Below are 20416 nucleotides of genomic sequence, written 5' to 3' on the forward strand. Positions count from 1 at the left end.
ATTATCCTTATCAAAATCTGACGCCATTGGCAGTAAAAACCATTTCCCGGCTACAGAGGTTTTGTCCAGTGTATCAGTCATGCAAAGAGCCTTCAGTGTGAATAATGTTTAGTAGCACTTTAAACACTGAAGCAATTTACTTTATTTTTGTGAAGTATAAGCATATATCAAGAACCATCAGTCTCTAGGACACGGGCCACTTATAATTTTCTTACCTGAGGCTGGTTTTGGTTTTTAGCCTACTAACTTGGGCAGTACTGCCAGATTTCATAAGCCATCCACTTAGGCCAGGCCTAAGTTTACAGGAGGTGTGAAAGTTTGCTAGGCATGGTTCAGCCAGCCATGAGGTACAACTCAGCTTTGATATAGGCAGAAATGGAGTTTGACAGTGGTGTGAAGGGAGATGTGTTGTCCTTTGGTGCCATTCAAAGTGAAATGATGACTTTCTTTTATAGTCATTGCGTCTTCTGTAACCTCTGATTTTGAAGCTTAGCCGTAATATGTAACCATATGGCTGATGTATGTGTGCTTCTGAGAGGACAAAAGTGAACAATAAATCAAACCCAGATGTTGCACATCATATAATCCATTAGCTTGGCAATGCAAAACATACGCTCCCGGCTTCCAGGGGACCGTGCTGGGGAGGGCAGGGCTCAGAGCACCACCCTCGGGAGAGCACGAGTTTCCTAAGCAGTGTGCATCTGCGCTTGTAGTACTTCTGTGGTATAGAGAGGTGAATGACCTTCCCTGAGCTCATAAAATAAAAGGAAACCTGGGAGGACGTGGCCACCGTTGAGGTCAGAGATCAGAGGTACAGTTAGTACATGATGCTGTTTCCAGTTTGATCACTGGGCATTTTAACGATGACTTCAGTCAGAGCAGATTTTGGCTATTATTTTGCAAGCTTTTCTCGGAACCCAGATGGAAGAAATAGTTTCTTTATTGGCACAGGCTTTCTAGAAATGATTACACAAGCAAATGAGAGCCTTGTAAGTTATAAATAGCATCATATCATGAAACCAGCATTTATTTTTCCCAATTCATATTTTTTATGAGACTTAAGCACCAGAAGACTCTTTGAATCTTGTTAGAACCATAAAAAGGCACTTAAATATTTGTAGCAAAGACTGGAATAAGGGCCAGGAATTTTGTTTTCTCCCTGTAAAGAAGGATGAGCAAGATCTGACCTCCTCAGAGGCAGAAGGGCGTTGGTGCACTACAGGGACTGCCTCAACAATCTTCTCTTTGGAAGAGGAGATGCATTTACTGAGTCTGACGTTCTCCTAAGGGGGAGGAGAAGGAAGGTCCTTGTCCCAGGAGATTCTGTCCTACAGGAGCTGCTGGTCAAGGTCAGCCAGAGCACGGTATGGAGCTCTGTCTGGGAGGGCTCCTTTCTGGACAGGTGCTGCAGAAGCCATGCAGTCCATGGTGGTAGTGACTACAATGGCTCTGGGGCTGCTGCACAGCAACAAATGTGTCCTGTCTTGAGGAGGCCAATCTACTGGCTGTCCTCCCTCCTTTCTTCTGGTGCAAGGCTAAGTTTTCTTGGGATGCAGATCTTTTTTTATCAGAAAAGAAAATAAATATTCAGTAGTGCTTTGGTGCTTGTTCCTCCTCATTTGTATATCTTGTCCTTACTAAGAGGGGAGCGGATGGAAAGGAAAGCAAAGGCAAATACTGTTTTCCTAAACTAGTAGATGGTCAGGGAGTTCTTTGGGGTTAAACTGCATTTCTTCTCTCATGTGGGCACACAAGTCAATGTCTGTCAATGAAGGAGAACAGATGAGACAGAGGAAAAAAGACAGATTGGTTAATATTTGTAGTTAATTGGTATAATTTTTAAACTTGCTTCTGAAAGCAGTCAGACTATATCTCCCATGTGAGGGATGAGAATGAGCTAGAAGCCACTAGTCTCTCATTCGCTTTGTGAGTATTTTGTTAATGTTTTGTGATTCAGAGTCTAGAAAATACCCATTTATTGTTACTAGAATAACAGGTGATTTATATGCTGAATGCACACAAACAAGCTACCACACTGCTCATCTTATTCCTTCCCACCTATCATTTGCCTGTTTTGATTTCACCTGACTGTTGACTCTGGGAGGACTGAGCCATGCTCTTAGTACTGGATCCAAGTGTCACAACGCGCTGGTAGCTGCAGTGGTGGAGCCACACTGGTCCTGGTCTGGACAGGAGGAACCACCTCACCTCCTGTTGTGCACCGGCAGAGTGAGCAGTAGCCACGTAGTATTGGGACTATTTGCAAGCGCAAGAGGAACAACAAACTATGTGAGCTGCGTTTGGCATTCAAACAACTGCCCTGTGTCTTCTGGATCAGGGGAAAAAAAAATAAGAGCCACAGGCTGGGTGTAAGTGTCCCACAGGCTGAGCCGAGATGTGCTGCATGATGCGATACAGATAGCTTAAAGGAGCTCTGGTCTCACCGGGCTCTCTGTGATCTGATATAATTTACATAATGTTAATCAGGGAGGCTCTCATAGTGCTTTCCTAGCAATTCTAATCTCATTTTCCATGATAGGGGCCCATTTACATCCCTGAGAGATTAGCTTCCTTTACTTCCTGGTCAGTTGCAATAATCCAAAATTGTAAAATTCCATGCTTTATTTATTGCTATGAATTGAGAAATCTGTTTATGGTGAATCACAAAAATGCAAAACAGATGATCAGAACTTTAGCACAGTTAACCTCCCACATGTACAGTCCCATAGTTAAATTAAAAATGCTTACATTGTCATCCCTCTCACTCCCCTCCATTTTGGGGAAGTTGTAACGGTGGGCATGAAAAAGAAAAGATGTTGTCCATCCACCTTGGACTTTTCATTTCCATCTATACCCACTAAAATGTTGCCTTTCTCTGAGGTAAGCATATCTAAAGGTATATAGTGCTATGTAGTTTATCCTGGGGCACAGCTCAGTCTCTTCAGCAAAGAATTATTCTGGATGTTATGTTTTTATTACAAAGCTAATAATAAGTCCACATCTATAAGCCATAATATTAAGATACATATTTTGATGCTTTTACTGTCATGCTTCAGAAGGGAGATGATTCCCTGGTAATATAACACACCCTCTAAAGGAGCCAAGAAGTCAGACTGCTGTGTAGGTCTGTTCTGGCTGCCTGCCTGATGTACGGACAGGTTTCTTATGACCTTCAGGTTTAAAGCCCAGGAAGAAGGCTCAATAAGAAAATGAGGAGATGGACTGTTAGGGTTGCTGTGCTAAACAAAGTTAGCATTTTCTGGGTCTAGAATGCCGATTCTGCCAAACCATGTGAAATGATGTGCACTGGTTTTACAGAGGAGGCTTTGGTTCGCTGGGCACCAAGATAAAATAATTAAATCGTTCAACATGGAATATGAGCTGGTATCTCAGAAATTGGGCAGTAAGGAAAGAGAGGATGTGTTTATTATTTATGACATTTTAGTCTAAATGGAAACATTATTTGTGTTTCTCTTTAACATCAAAAATCGCCTCTGTGGAAGGGCAGTTTGATCAGGGAGCGTGTAATGGAACAGAAATGGTTTTAATTTTAATTCAGATTTAATCCAACCCAAGTGATCAGTATATTTCCAGGATGAATATCTGACGTTTAGAGACAGTAGCTCATGTGACAGGAGCTGATGATTTAGTTCAGTTCTCAATGGACTATTTTTACATAAAATAATATCTTCATTAATCGATTCATTTCAGAGAAGTGAAAAAACATGGTAAATTTGCCTTATTAACCCCAAAGAAGCTGATTTACCCTGACTTTTTATACATGTGAGATTTACATTAGTAGCATGGCAAAGAAAGTCCATGACATCCTAAGGATTTCATCAGTATCTCGTTTTCCAGACAAACATTTAATGAAAAAAATAATCCTGCATGTTATTTAGCCTGTTTTTAAGGAAATGAGATTTATGCCATTGTACTGTGTGCTCATCAGTTTTCTCTGGTAACTATTGAACCTATTGTGCCATTTCTAATTCAAACTTGATGAAGGGCTGGAATTTTTGAAATGACTGCAACTGGCCCCAGTGAGGAGGAGGAGGGTCACCTCGCTGGTTACCTGTTCTGCCAGGAGCAGACCTCGCTACAACTTATCTGGACCTTAAGCAAGATATTTGGCAGGTGATGAGGACAGTCTAAGTGGGGAATGATTTACAGCATGTGGAGACCAATTGTAGGTCCTGTGGGGCGGTGAATGATCCTGCAGGGCAGGGGAAGGAGCTGGACTTTCTACAGGGGCAGTGCAGGCAGGTGAAGTTGTAGGACACACGTATCTAAGGCTTCTTCAGTCGTCTACTCCTGCAGCAACTTATGTCACTCGACAGGAAAAATCTGCCAAGTATTTTCTGTTTTACTACGCACGGTTGAATTGGTAAGCAATATAGAAACACAAGTCAGATATAAAAAAGAGTATTTACTTACTAGAAATACGCATTTTTCCTGCCCTTTTTTTACAGGTGCTTTTTCTTAAGAAAGATGATAAATGTCTTAATAGTATTTCACAAATAAAAATTGAGCGCCTTTAATGTATCCTGCTTTTACAGGTTCTGTTCAGTGCCATGCACAATAAATAAAGAATAATACCCAATTTTTTTTTTTTTAATTTATTTTATTGGATACTATTTAAACAGTAGTATGTTTACTCCTGAGGGTTGATACTTGTGGTGGTGATGTTTTGAATACCCCATCTGATTTTGTCAGATAAACAAATTAGTACCTCGAGGATTGCAGAATTATTAGTGATTTTTCTTTTCATCTTCCAGTTTGAGTTTTCAGACCGAATAAGCTATTTATCATCCTGCTACCTGGCAGAAAGTTTAAGGCAATCATACTGCATTTATATCCAAGGCATGACTAAAAATCGGTTGTTCCCAAGGAGCAGATATAATGTGCTTTGTCATTTCATAAGTAAAGCTAAATTCGGATCTTTTTTAGTTCTTGGGCATGCACTGACTAGCTGAAAATCTGTAATGAAGAATCACATCATTAGTTTAATTGGTGTTCTGCATGACAGAAACAAAGGCAGATGCAACTCCTTGCTCTCCCCAGTAAATCCAGGGCTATGGAATATCCTTTGAAGTGGTGACATTTTTATGTTCTCTGGAGTAGAAATGAATTACTCTTTCTAGACCAGATGAGTTAGAGTTTAGAAGGTAATGCAGGCTGCCTCTGAAGCTCAGAAGTCAGCAATCAGAAAACTTAGATGATGTAGAACTCATAATTTTCTGCAATCTTTCTTTCTATTGATTCCACTGATAATTAAATCTGAACCTTTTGGCAGTTCTTGGAACATTTTTATCAAACGCTACAGTGACGGATTGAAGGTCTCCATGTACAGAGGTGAACGGAGTTTTTATCATAACTCTGCCTGAGTGGGTTGAATATGCTTTGCTAACATTATTCTCAAGGGTAAAAGATGATTTCTTTCTTTTACTAGCAGAAATATTTTACAGGTCTCTGACAAACCTAAACTTAGAGGCCCTTGATAAATCATTTGGGCTTGGTCCACTCTGGCAAACCTTTTTGATTTGATGCTTTTCATTTCAGCAAATGCTTCTATTGCAACCATTTTTTTTCAAACTGTCAAATTATCTTTCTGAGAAAATATAGTAGTGCTACAATACATGAGAATGAGGAGTTAGAAAACATTTTATTTTTTTCACTTCCTGACATGATTTGTCTGAAATAGGAAAGCACTTTTCACATCTAGCCTTAACTGAGCTGGCAATTGCGCTCGTCAATGGTGAAGAACACCCTTTGTCGTGAATACTGAAAATACCACCCTGAGCCACAGTACTGGTACCTCACTGAAAAAACACCTAAATTTTTATTGGTGTACACTTATAATAACCTGGTATACAAAGTGTTCTTACTCGTCTGGTTGTTACTGTGCATGCAAATGAAATCCATTTGTTCACACAAGTCATCGAGTCGTTTGAGGTCAGAACCAAACCCAGATACAGCTGGAACAGGGACACCCCAGATGTTCTGCAATATCTAATACTCAGAATATAATGTATAGGCAAAATCTACGTGCTGTCCAAACATGCTCCCTGGACCACTGAAATCCAATAAGTAATGATCTACATTTGTCCTTCAGTGAACAGGGAGTTTAAAGATGCACAAACGCCAGTGAAGTCAGAGCTTGAAAAAATTGCTTAGCTATGAATGGCATAGAGAGAACTTACTGATGTTAAGTGTGGAATAAAAATTTACTAATTCCTTCAAAATATTGCTTGTCGTTTAAATACGCCCATCTTTTTAGAGAAGGTTATTTAAATGCCCAGCTGTCAATAAATGATATGCGGGTGGTGAGGCTAGCTAAGAAATAGGTGATTTTCTTGATTTTCTGATGGTCGACCAGCATTAAGTAATATAGAGATGAGAGGGCTTGCAGTTTAGAGTTCTGCTAACCTGTTCCCTGCTCAGACATTTGCTGTAATATTACAGGTCTCACACACGTGGTTACGAAGAAGTTTTTTGTGTTTTCTAGTGCTATAGTGTGTGGTAGGATGGTGACTTACGCAGTTGTTATCACACGGTTTCTGGATCAACACTAGTAAAACCAGCTTGAAGATTCTCTAGAACAAAGCAAGTGTGGCTTAATCTAAAAGTGAAAACCTTTTCTTTGTGTCTTTGTCAAATAGGAAGCATCTTTGCTTTTTCCTTTTTTTAAACTTTTTTCATATTGGTAGCAACAGAAATTCATACTCAGATTGCCACAGGCAGATCTTTTTGGCCTTGCCAGAATCGATTTCCATCTCACATAAATAGTGGTTTATGAAGGAGGTTTTGTACAGAATTTCTTACTCTCTGCCTGATAGTGGTAAGTTAGAGATTTCCTAATACATGGGAAGGATCTCCTGCTGTATTTTTTTGACTAGACAATATGCTGTTCAAATGCAAATTGGGTATATTATTTTAATAAATACAATAATTTAATATATTGGAAATCCTCTTAGCAACACTACAGCTGAATTAGTGGTAGAACAATGATAATAAAATAACAATTTGCTATTGGAAGTGAAGACATTATCTGTGTGCTGTTCGTATAGGCTCAGTTTCTGAAGGAAGGCTTAAGTAAGATCCCAGTCCTGCAGGATTACTTGCATGAATAGAGTTCCTTATATGTAAATCTTTTCAGCATAAGAGCCATTGTAATTTCTAGAGCAGGAGCCGTATCTGTCTCTCTGCTCTGTGGTGCGCCTCCACTACAAATGCATAACTAATAATACTCAATTTTACTTCCCTGTGAAAGTAGCAACTCCAGCTCCAGCCATGAGTTAAGTTAAATCTGGAATAAATGGGGAGCAGGCATTGCAGAGGCTGATAGCACATTGATAGCATTTTTTTTTGCACTGTGAAGTTGCCTTGTTTACAGCCTGGGTTTGCAGCGTAGTCACCTAGAGAAAGGCAAGAGCTTGGATCTCCACTGCTTCCAGATCTAGTTTCCCCTGTTTGCAGACCTTGATACCTAATAAAACAGCCTGCAGCTAGTAGAAGATGATGGGATGTTGATGCGATTAACCAAAGCAATTTTAAAAATTGCTTAACCTCATAGCTCAGAGGCGGCAGCTGGGAGCGGTTTATTGTGCCCGTCGCAGGAGCTCTGATCAGTGCCGGGCTCGGGTGCTGCCTGGGGCTGCGGTGTTGTGCTCCTGGCACCGGGACAGAGCGAGCAGGGAGGGATGTGTGGAAGTAAGAGCTTATTTTCAGCCTGAAATCTTAACTTTCTATTCAAAATACAGCTGTTGCATTAGTCCAGCTCAGTCGTTACAGTTAATAATACAGATAAGACAGGGACTTTCTAATACCTGTTCCCTTCTTTGGTGTTACACTCACCCTTTCAGCATCCTCTGGAGGGGCGGATGAGGGAGGTTACGATGAGCCATTAGCACACTGGTGCTAGGACGAGTTTCATGCTAACGGTGAGGGTCCCTTAGTACCTCCTCGTACATCCACTTGGAGATATTTTTACAAGTTTTCTAGCAGAGTTGGCACACTCGCACTTCCTTCATTGATTCCAAGTTTCACATTATACTTTTTGTTTGTTTGTTTATTTGTTTGCTGCTGCTAAAACTGGTTATACTTGACTCACTCCTTTACACTGTAGTTTGCAGGCTGATGCCTCTGGTATTTTCCTGTGCCTGTGCTGTGCTATGCTTTGGGTTTATTCTAGGGCATTGTGGTTTTTCCATGATCCTACAGTTAATAGTTTACTCAAAAGTTCAGTGTGTTTGTTGTTTGTTTTTGGTTTTTTATAACCCTTGGAAACGGGAAAGAAGTTTGGAATGAAGGAGTTTTCTGAATATTGGGCTTGCATCTGGTCAACTGAAATTTTAAATATCAGTGCAGACATCCCAGCCTGAAGGAGACTTGATGGCGAGGTCTTCTGCCCGGCAGGCATACTAAAATGATTTTTATAAGAGGGTTTTGAACCAACTCCCATCTGCTCCATGCAGCTGTGACAGACTGCAGAGCCAGGAAAGGCAAATGCACCAGAGGAGCCTCAGGAGTCCCTCCTGGCGATGGCCTATGATTTACGTCAGCTGACAGGGAGCTGGGACCCAGCCCTCTCTGGCCTCTTAAGGATCCATCTAAACTGGGGTGAATGGGTTCAGATCAAACGGGATCTCTGGGAGCGACACAAGTTGCCTGGGGGAGGGTGAGGTGGGCACCCTTGGCTCTGCATCTGCATCACAAACCTTGGGTGGAAGAAATAAAACTTGAATTTGAGTTTTTCTTATTGGTTTGTGATGCTGATGTAAAGCTCTTGCTGGAGTAAAGAGTAAAAGTGATCCCCTGGTTTCCAGAGTTGAAAGATGACAAATGCCACATTTGTTCGGTTTTACTGCTGATCATTTTCGTAAAAATATCCATTGTGCCGTTCTTGCTTGTTAGAGATGGATACTATATGGATGGTAGCTGGAAAAAGCCTACTGAGGTGAGCAGTCTGTTCGCTTCGTCATGTAAATCTTCCTCAATCAGATAACAAAGTACAGATGAAAACTTCAGTGATCACCCTTCTAAAAAGTCTTCATTAAAATGAGCTCTCTGATGATTTACATGAATGATAAGTTAAATAAATCATATTTTGTGTGACAGGTTATATTTCTATATGAGGTAAACACATCCGTGCACTATTTACATGTACTTGTTTGTTTGTTTGGGTTGTTTGGTTGGTTGGTTGTTGTTTTGTTGTTTTTTCTTTTTGACTTTCTGGGTGCTTGTTCTTAAAGTTTCTCTCTTTAATAGTAATTGCACAAAAATTTAAAATTGAACCTCTTAAAAGACGGTAAGTTGGATCAGCATACTTCACCAGACAATATTTATAGCTCTACTTAAAGTTTCTTAAAGAAATACTGGTTTTGAAATGATTATTAGTGAAATGGAAATAATTTAAATATTCTCAGAATTGTGTATACCATTGACCAATTGTTTTCTTTTTCTTGGTGTGCATTTTTTTCTTCATAAAAATTTTATATCTCTTGGACCTTAGGTCCCTTTCCCGAGTAAAGAAACCCTGTTTGCACTGTGGCTATGTCAGCACAAATGTGTATGTATGGGAGTGACATGTTAGCTGCTTCAAGATTTCTAATTTGAAATAATAGCTCTTTAATCGAGCACATCAGCAGATTATGCCATAGCCTCTTAAACAACTGTCAAGTTTGATTAACTGACTTTTGAAACTTTCAGGAAAAATCTCCTGAATTAAAGAAGTACTTCATTTTTCTGTTTTGTTTTGTTTTTCTTAAACTGGTGACAGTAGTCAGTTTACAAGCACACATTTATTGTAAATGAATGGGGGATTCAGTACAAGGGATTGCATAAGTCAGAGTTGTATGCATATTAAATAGAAGATCAAAATGTTATTTCAGACATTTCAGAAGTTCATGTGGGTATTTAAAGGTTGAAGAGAAGATTTTTTAAGAATGAAATAGGTTCAGAAGTTTCTAGAACTTTCTGGACAAGCTGAATTATTTCTTTGGAAGCTGACTTGGTTACATTTCCAACTTCGCTGCCCTCTCAGACTTGCCTGTTTTCTGTAAGTCACCGCTTGCTTGTTCGAAACAAAACCTCTGTACAAGAAATCCTGCCATCAATGAGATCGTTTGCAGGGTGATTTCCTCTGGCAGGGCCAAGAAACTCTTTTCACGATCCTATTCCTGTTGTTCCTCAGCAAATTCTGAAACTGCCCTTTAAGACATGCAGCCTCCACGGAGCAGTATTGCATAAGGTTATTTTGACTTTCTGTGACATGTGGGTGTATTACTGGTATAAATTCACTAGCCTTCGGTGAAAAGCTAAATTCAGATTGAAAAAAACCCTACCATATGATAAATTACGTGCAAAAATACTATGTTAGAAGGAGGTAATTTATGCAGCAGAGCAAGGCACTTGGGAATTAGAAAGCATCTGTCGTGGTAGCCTATGCAGTGGGACTGAGGAGACAGAAATGTTGTTCTATGGGCCAGGGCTCTGCTGCTCTGCATGAGCTGTATGGAGCTGGGCCTCCTTCTCTGGGAAGGTTGGAGAAGCTCCCTCAGAGCAGGTTATGCTGGGGAAGGAGGAGAGAGGAGGTGGCCCAGTGCTTGGGGTGACACTTTAGGCAAGGTGTGCCTCATGCTGCAACCTCCTTTCAGAAAGTTGTAGACGTTATTGCTCTCTACAACTACTTGAAAGGAGGTTGTAGCATGGAGGGTGTTTGTCTCTTCTCTCAGGTAGCAAGTGATAGGACAAGAGGAAAAAATTCTTCAGAGAAATGGTTGTGAGGCATTGGAACAGGCTGCCCAGGGAACTGGTGGAGTCGCTATCCCTGGAGGTGTTTGAAAGGCATTTAGACAAGGTTCTTAGGGGCATGGTTTAGTGCTAGAGTTAGGTTATGGTTGGACTCCTGAACCTGAGGGTCTCTTCCAACCGAAATGACTCTGTGATTCTATGATTCATTGAGTCGTTCCGTCTCCAGCTCCAGCATTTCCAGAATGCTGCCCCTTGGTCCTGCTCCTGGAGCTGGGGCTGGACTGGGGCTGGACTGCAAACCCTGATGGGTTTGCAGGCTCCCAGCCTGATGGGGAAACCAACTTTGGGTTTTCCAGTGCTAGCATTCTCAGAAGGATTGTGGACAGTAGTAATCTGTAGCATTCCCAGGAGGATTGTGGACAGTAATAATCTGTGTGTTCTATACTTTGTTATTTTTTTTCTTTTATATGAGGAAATCATTTGCTAAAGCATCTTCTTGACATCCAAATTAGGAAAAAAAAAAAAAAAGAAGAAAGAAAAAGAGAAGGAAGAAGAATAAAAAGGAATAAAGTCTGAGATTGTATTACAAATTTTTTAAAGGATAGGAACCAAAGTTAGACAGCTGATATAAAATTCAATTAGCATCTAAACCAACCATTTACTGTAAATTTTACAGCAATGTGAGATGAATTTATGTGTCCTTTTGACTGGTGTCTGTGGCACCTATGATTTTTTAGGTATATCTTTGACGTTACTACCCAAACGATAATGTAAGAGGGTGCAAAAGGAAGATTTCTTAACTACTGCTCTGTTTTTGTTTTCAAGCCACAAAGCTGGATCTCTTATCTAGTGTTTTGTACCGTTTTTGTGTTGGTTGTATCTTCTGTATTGTACTGGAGCTATATTCTTGCTGGCACTGTGAAACCATGTCCTTGCTTATTGTTTGTGTAGGTCAAGGAATACTCATTCTGTCTTCTGTTCTTTAGTAATGCCTAGACAGGGCAAGAATTTGCTTCACCTTTTTTTTGAAAGGTATGAAATAACTTTTATGCATTTTTGAATACAATTTCTCGTTTGCTGTAATTTTTAAGCTTTTTATTAGCGTCCTTTTCTAACATAAGTGGTAAGAGCAAGTTGAACTTTTTAGCTATTATGATAACTGACTACAGAAAGAGCTAAGCTACATAATCTTTTTGCAGTTTTCAAGCAGATTCTTTTTGTGAAGGACTTATGGGAGAGGCCATATGTGTTGGAACATGAAAACGGATACTTAAAAGGATTAGGTAAAAAGGCAGAGGAAGATTTTGTGGAAAGGAGGCAAATTATCGCTAACAGCTTTGACAGAAGCTACTAGAAAAGTGTCAGAGGTCCTTACTGTTCTGAGTCAGAGCTTAAATCTGAATGCAATTTATGCCTTTAGAAATGCTTTGTCTAATGGTTGGTATTAAGGTTTTTGTTTTTTTTTTTTTTTAGTGTGACAAACTAGCATATTGATTTTCAATTGAACCTTAATATCTCTAGATAGATAACAGCTTTGTATCTGTTTGGAGCTTAGAAAACCAAGTTCCTTGACATGCATGAAATGTGTTGTCTTTTGTATTAATGTAGGACTCTGTGTTCTCATCTAGAAGCCATACCTAAGTAAATAGTAGATACGAAAGTATCTTTCCGATATAAACAATCATCTTTCGGTTTGGTAAATTTCATATTTTCCCCATGTTTCTTTTCCATGGGTCATGTTTTACGTGACATACTCTTCCTATAGTGTCCTCCGTAGTGGATTCATATATATGATAAGTATTACAAAAAGGCTTTTCTCTGAGTGGATGTTAATTTATAATGACCCTTTTACACCATTGCTGTGCACATCCAGTGCCTGGTGCTGAAGTGATGGGTCCTTCTGATCAAAGGCTTAAAGTGGCTTTTTCAAGAGCTGCTCGTGATGGCTTAGGCATTACTGAGTTCAGTGGTTCTCTTTCTCCATCGCCGCTCTCTCTCTTGCCTCACACTGTGATGGAGGCTGGTGAAGTGAATTTAGATCTGCAAAGATGATCTAAAATTCTATGTGTTTTTCTATAAATTTTCATGTATGGAGATTCAAGCAAATTACTTCATTATCTTTTACAGCCTACTGTGAATGGGAGCAGTGGGATAAAATTGACAAAAAAATCTGCTTGTCTTCGTTATGTTATGAGCTGAAATAAATAATGTTTTCATAACACCTGATGCAATATTATCTGTGTGTTCTTGTAAAATGAAAAAATCAGGTGGAAGTACCACAGCTTTCCTAGCTGACTCAGTGGCTCAATTCAGGTACCAATAGATACAAATAATAACATTTCCAGAGTCATTGCTTAAATATGAAAAATGAGGATACCGTGAAGGTTCTCAGAGTTGTCTTTGTAAGATGAGTTATTTTGTCACCAGGAGTGAATCCTGCTGGAATGTCTCCATCCACCTGCTGTGCCCATGGCAAGCAGGGAGGTGCTGAGCAGCGAGCCATCTGAGCAGTGTCACCTGCCACCCAGGAGCAAGGCAGGACATGCCCCGGGACGTCACTCAGCTCCCAGGCCTGGGTGTTGCCTGGGCACACTGACACTGCCAGTACTTCTCTGGTTTGTCGAAAGAGGTGTTTTATTAGGGGTCAACAAATTATCTTTTTAGAGGATAAAAAAGAGAAAAATACTCTGTTTATAGGGCTGTCTCTGTTTCATTTGTGGGCTACAGACCTACAGAGCTCTTTTACTTTTAGACCCCTTTGAATCTGCATTTGTTTTACTAGTGTGGTTTCTTCTCTCTCATTTAAGTAATGTAGAGTACAGCAGAGCAAGAATCCTTCATTCCATTTCCTATATTGTCTCCATAAACATCCAGTGCTCACCATTATCCAGGTCAATATCCCAAGCTAGAAGGACCCCTCCCCTCACCTTATGTCTATGTGCACTGCATTCTTCAGCAGATTAGTTTAAAAATTACGATGGTCCTACGCTAACTGTATAAGCAAGAAAGATTTATATTCTGTTTCAAACTTGCAAGGGTAAACATATTTAATTTGAAGTTGTTTCGCAGACTATTGTTGGGTATATCATCTTTGCCCTTGATAACAGCACCCTTCTAGATACTCCATGTTTTGTTTCAAATCTAAATAACACAGTTCTGTGACCTGCAGCTTTTCTGTAGTCCCCCTGCATTTCACACTTGGAAAATGTATTTCTAGTTCCCTGATGTCCATAGTCTGTCTTTTTATTTTAGCAACTGTCTTGGTTTGACAGGCTTTTCCATAACGCATAGGTTACTAAAGGTAAAGCTAGAACTTCCAGAGGTGAAATACTCACAAATGATGGAATAGTAGTATCCAGAGTTACTGATGGAAGGGAAGGAAGGTGTTAACAGCTACCACAGTTTACCTCTAACCAAGTGTTGCCCTGTTGAGGATGAAATTAATGTCTTTTGATTTCTTTAACCTTTTTTTTTGCTTCCTACATTGCACAGCAGTCGTAAGCTTCAGTTGAAAGAAATGAATGTAAAGCTATTAACAACAAGTGCAGAGTGCAAGTGCAGACACAAATGGATCTTGGAAAATTACATATAGAAAGTTATAGAAAGACTATTGTACAGTTAGGATATTTCACTGAATATGGTAGGCAATAGTTCTCAAGCCTTTACTTTAGAAAAATACATTGTTAACTGAGGGAATTTAATGGAAAATTGGCATTCTTTAAATGCTTGTCATTTCAGAAAACCATGCGGGACCTTTAAGTTGTTTTTTTCTGTATTCTAGTTTATTTTCTACCCCAGCTAATAAATTATGAAGCAAATATGTACACCTTCCTATTAAGTGTTGGAAAAAGGACAGAATGTATTGCATTATCCTGATGATGTACTTGATAACTTGTCACTCCAAGAACTTCCTACTTGAGATGAATGTGTTGCTTGTGTACTGGTTTTCAGAGATAATAAGGCTTATGACCGTGCAAAGATGTGCTCAGCAAGGGAGTGAATGGCGACTAAAATTTAGGCGTGACAAAGTGAGTCCTATTGGGTTATGTGGCTCTGAAATACTAGTTCAAATTATTTTTGTCCACAGACTCTCAGGAGTAGTTTACAAGGAGGCAGAAATAATATAGATGTTCTTTATAGATGGGGAATATTCTGATATTCTGTCCAGGTCAGCAGCAGCAGCAGAAGGATTGAACCCCAATGCCTTAACATGTACACTTACTTACTTTATAAGTGGGAGAAGAGATGAGCCTGGAAGTGCAGTCATCATGTTCTCCTCTCAGCACAGTGAAAAGACTGTGACATCAAACCCCTGGAGATAAAGTGCCACAAGAAAAGCTGTGTCTCTTTATATAGACATGCAGTGTGTGGAAAGAAGTAGAATTATACAACTTAATGAAGCTTTATGAGGAATTATTACATTTCCAATCTTGTAAATGGTCATCAAATCACTGAAGGGCAGATCTGATTTTGTGTTGCAGTAAATCAGAGCAGAAGAGAAAAAGAGCAGTGGGCATACCTTGACTGAGGTATCTACAGAGTACTATAGCTTTGGAGTCTGAGTGCTTGGATCTTTTATGTCACCCACGGAATTAGCAGTTGGACCTTATATATCGAAAAATTTCCTTACCTCACGTTCATATACTTAAATTGTTGTCCATTTGGCCATTAACACAACTTTAAAATCCCTTGTACGATAGGGCCAAACTACAGTTACAAAAGGATGTACAGGCATGGGAGAGAGCTGGAAATCTGTTAGTTTACGTAACCAGCTTCTGAAGTGAGTAGTCTGTATTATATGTTGTGTTTGGGTTGTGCTAGATCTTGTAAGCATTTGAAAAAATTGCAAGTAGTGCCAGTTTAGTGTAGTTCCTACCTTGGGTCCACTAATCCAGATGTATAGTAGATATTACACCCAGACTTCTGAGCGAAGAAATTGAGATTTGTGGTTGGTTTGACAGTGTCTGCAGCTGTGAATCAGAGAAGATTTGGGAAGAAGAAATCAAAGCAGAAATTAAGTAAAGATTTTTGAATAATTCTGGAAGGGCATGGCAAAATTTGTCAGACAGAGACAAATACAAAGAGGGATCAGAAGAGATGTACTAAAGGGAAGAATGAAAAGTGCTAGAGAAAGCAGGAGTTTGGTGATGTATCTGAGCAGACATCTCAGTGTAATTTACTGCAGGAGAGGGCTCTAGGATCAAGTTTTTGTGATAAGGTATTTATGACTTTAAAATAGCTAAATGTACACCCAAGCTTAGTTTTAAAAGCAGTCTGTAATATCTTGTATATCAAGTAATCAGGAAAAATAAAACCAAACAAACTCACTTGGCTTTTAAAATTTTGTTTGTTTGTTTGTTTGGGGTTTTTGGATGGGATTTTATTAATAAATTTTTGTGCAAGAAAGTGTATAGCTAGAAACCCATGTGTTTATGAATTCCAGGAAACATCTGGGGAAAGCTGATTATAAGAGAATGTTATGAAAGAATGCAGAACAAATTGTAACAGAACTGATAATTGAAAAATTGAGAGCTGAGCAACCAGCTGAACCCTGTCTTTACTCAATTCTAGATACTGCCTCTGGATCTGCATTGAAACAGACTCCACCTCACTAGAGGTTAGTGACTTTTCTTTTTTCAATTCTTATATCCAGTTTAAAAATAATTATTTATTACTATGTTTAAGTAATGAGGTGAAAGACATGAGCTTCTTGTTAGCAAATAATTAGTCCCAGTGCAACAGAAGAAGTGGTAAAAACATTGTTAATTCAGAAATGTATGCTGAACTAAAACATAGAAGCAGTGTTGTGCTTTTGACCTCATCAGTAGTTTTTAAATGTTAGCTATATTGAAATACAGCATGTTAGCATTAGGTCTACTGGCAGAGTTTTTTGATTCAAGTACTTCTCTGGTTTTAATTGATATTTGATATGTATATCTGTCAGTTTCTGTTTGAAGGTTAGAGTAGTTCATACTTCTGAGATGGTACCTGCCATGGAAGCCACACCAAATGAGCTTTTTGTATATATAATACAGATGCATAGGAACCAATCTCTATTTTCAGTGACAATACAGAAATGAACTATTGGGTTCTACAATGCATATATGTTTGAAACATGTAAGGTGGTACCTGCTGATCAGGTTAATGCAGGCTAAAGCCATTCCTGACCTGGCTCTATACACAGATATTGCTGAGCAATAGGAAGCCCATAGCACAGTGATGACTGTATTCACTATATGAAGGTGGACTAACTTTGGGCTGTCTATAAAATCACGTTACACTGCAGTAAGCAACGTTACATGTCTCTGGTGAAGCTAGTCTGGTGGAATGGACAGTTGAAATAAGACGGGCAGCTCAGCTGAGTGTAGTGATTTCTAATCCATCTAGCTGCATATACGAGTATGCTTATATTTTCACTAGAGGTATGCAGGCATTATTTTTCTCCCATGAAGATCACTTAAAGATTGCGTGAAGTTGATGTATATTCCTAAGACTATCACTCAAGTAAGAACATAAAAAAGAGCCGCTTTAATGCAATTTTGGAAACAATTTTCAGTATATGGTTTGAAATACTTGAAGTGAAATCCACTGTTTTGTGGTAGAACAGGATGCGAGGAAGTCGCAACTCCTAATGGCAAGACGTGGTTCCTTGGCTTAAAGTTATTTAGCACTGACATGTTCAGCTTCTGTGTTCTTTACCTTCTATAACTTCATTAATTTTCTGCTGCTGGACAAGGAAGGTACCAGCTCAGAATAGTGCTATAGTGAATCCTGTAGGTACTTATCTCTAGCCCAAATCTTGAAGTCTGAAACTTGGTGTCTTTGATACATTGACAAACTGTTTTGTTGAATATTTGTGTAGTACTGAACCCAAGGGACCTGTGCAATATAAGCAAATAACCATAACTATTCTTATGCATTGTGGTTTGTTTTTTTTTTTGTCAAACACCTCCTTGCATTTCCATTTTACATACCAATTCAGTTAATTTTTATTTAATGAACAAACTAATGTAGAGCAAACTTAATTTTGTAGCCCTTGTTAGCTAACCTGTCTGAAAATGGCCCAAAATCTCTGTTTTTTACTATTTAATTAGTTTTTATAGAATCAAATATTTGTCTGGCTGTTTCCAAATGACAATGACATGACTTTTTGTATACTGTATTATTCAGTGCTAGTGAAATGGCGTATGTTGTAGGCATGATTTCCGTTCAAATATTTTCTACCCTTAGAAGTACTATTTTTCACATAATGTCTTTGGATCTTGATTTATCACATAATCTCTGGAGAGAGCTAACTCTTCTGTTCATCCTGTTTTATTTCTGTTCTAGAAAGCTGACTTCTACACTAACAAAGACTTAAGTGCAGCTGTTTAATAGTTATTTGTGATTCCAGTTGCTTGATCAGATTTGGTTCCTGGAAATTGGGGGATGTCTTTCTATTTGGATGACGAGTACGGAATAAAGCTCACTTACACTTCACTGAGGATGGGATATTATTGCAGTGTGCTTAGCATCATACCAGACTGGAATAGTTCTGGTCCTTACGGAAGCTCTGCTTAGGCTCTTATTTTGATTTACGGGTATAAGTGAAGCTATTTATCAGCCATATCTGACAGCTATGAGCTGTCTTTGTGTGGTGATGGTGAAGGAGAGTGTGCTTCTCCAACCTGTAGCAATGTATGCTGCTGCAAACAGACTTGCATAGTGGTTCTGCCTTCTGTGCTTATAAATGCACCTTATTATCTTTTTGTTTGTTTGCTTGTTTGTTTTTCCTTGGGGCAGGTGTTCATGAGACAGTTCTTTCATTCCTGAAATGTGTTTTGTATCTGAGATATCATATCTTTCTCATGCACCTTTTCTGTTTGAGAAAGATTTTATCCACCTTTGTTGCACTGTTTCTCATGATCAATTCTCCATGTACATGTCATCATACTTTCCTTACCAATAAGCCTGTACTTGGCATGGTACTTGCTGTTATTCTGTTATTAAAGGACGACCATTCCCCTGCTTATTGTTCTGTACGAATGAGCTCGTGATCCCAGGAGCATCTGGATATACCTACTGCTTTTTGTCTTCATTCAAAATGGCCACAATATCCTGCTGTTTTTAATTTATAACTGCCATCAGTAAAGGTGAATATTACTTCTATTCTTTGGCTGAAAAAAAGGTGAAATGAAGGACGAAGTTCCTTGTGGAGGAGTGGGAGGTGGAAGTGCAGGAGTCCGCAGCTCCCTGCAGGGTCAGGCAGTGTTGCTTATTCTCCTGTGGGACAGGGCACCTGCCTGCGAGTCCCTCCGGTGGTGCCGTGGGGCTGTGCAGCTGCAGCAAGCTTGCAGGTCCACTGTACAGTCTTATGTGCAATTCCTCATCCAGTACTTTTCCCTGGGGAGGGAAGCAGCTGGGAGCAAGCCGCCTGTCTTCTGGACGGCTCTCTCCTGAGCTCGTGGGGCGCAGAGAGGGAGCAGGCCACATGCTGAGTGTCTAGCTCTGATCACCATCTTTCAACAGTGCTTGTCATGGCAAAATGACAGGCTGGGGGGAGGGCAGCGCAGCTGTAATGTGACATTGCAACCTCCCTTTTCCTCCCTGACTTTATGGGATTAGACAGCCTTGCGTAGGATCCGCCGGTCATTCATGTCTGATTCAGGACTGGGAGAGATGCTGAGCTGTGCTGAGCTGCAGCAGTGAGACACCTCTGGTAGGACTCGGCACTCAGAAGAACAACATTCAGCTGCAAGCGAGTGGCACAAGGTGCCTCTTGTGTGCCTCTCCCATGGCGTGATTCAAAGACATGATTCTGCGAATTGACCAGGCATGATGACTGTCATGTATCTGAAGAGAAAGTTGAGAGGCAAGTATATTATCCAGTGGGTATTCAGCAGGAGTAATGGTGATGTGTTAATTATTGCATAAGATCTCATCTAACAAAGCTCTTTGAAGTATGCAATAAGCTAATGAAATAACCAGACCTTCAAAAGTAGTACTTTCCATATATTGTTGTATTTTTCCGATGCAATGCGGTCTCTTCCCATTAAAATTAGGCATTGCAATGCCCTGGAGTATGAAAGAGTTAGATCTGTGTTTGGATGTAACTGTTGCTTCAGACTAAATACTTCTCAACAGTCTTGCAGAATTCCATTTGGATATGTTCAAATGAGCAGAAGCAGTTCAAATCAACATTTTCCTGGAAAGGCCTTAATAGGTTACGTTCTGCTTATTCTACGTTAATTTCTATAACTATGCAGCTGCCTTTTACATCAGAGGCATTATTTTCAAATTACTGAAGTATTTTAAGAGCAATGCTCTTGGTAAAGGCATAAACAAAGTACAAAAGCCAGTCTGTTTTCCACATAGTAGATTGTTGTTGAGGAGTTTGTGCCAGCCAGTACAGAGAGTGCAATCGTGTCTTATTCCTCTCAAGAGAGATGAATTACTCAACTGCCTTGGCTCCTGCTGCTCCACATTCTTATCCTTGTAGTGTATTGTTGGAGTGGTCTGCTCCTCTTCACAGAGCAGCCAGTGAATGTGAATGTACAGCATTATCTTCATGAAAGGTCTTCACCTGTGAGCTGGTTTGGATATGCACCAGCTTTCCCAATGGTGTAGTTAACTGTGCTTTTGAGATTTTTTTTTTTTTTTAAAGAAAACCAACAATTTCTTCAAA

The 20416-nt window shown here is 39.6% G+C and overlaps 1 protein-coding gene across 2 annotated transcripts in view; it reads left to right on the forward strand.

Annotated features, from left to right (window-relative positions):
• The window catches only part of CNTN1 (contactin 1), a 245585-nt gene that overhangs the window by 60889 nt on the left and 164280 nt on the right, over window positions 1-20416 (forward strand). The window contains exon 2 of one of the 2 annotated variants that reach the window (XM_082057174.1): window positions 16324-16369. The gene's annotated coding sequence lies outside the window, so the exon portion shown is untranslated. Of the gene's footprint in view, window positions 1-16323; window positions 16370-19409; window positions 19604-20416 lie in introns of those variants that run through there. The other variant, XM_082057175.1, reaches the window with a different exon arrangement.

The sequence above is a fragment of the Streptopelia decaocto genome, assembly GCF_964273445.1.
Source record: "Streptopelia decaocto genome assembly, chromosome: 1".
NCBI classification, from domain to species: domain Eukaryota; kingdom Metazoa; phylum Chordata; class Aves; order Columbiformes; family Columbidae; genus Streptopelia; species Streptopelia decaocto.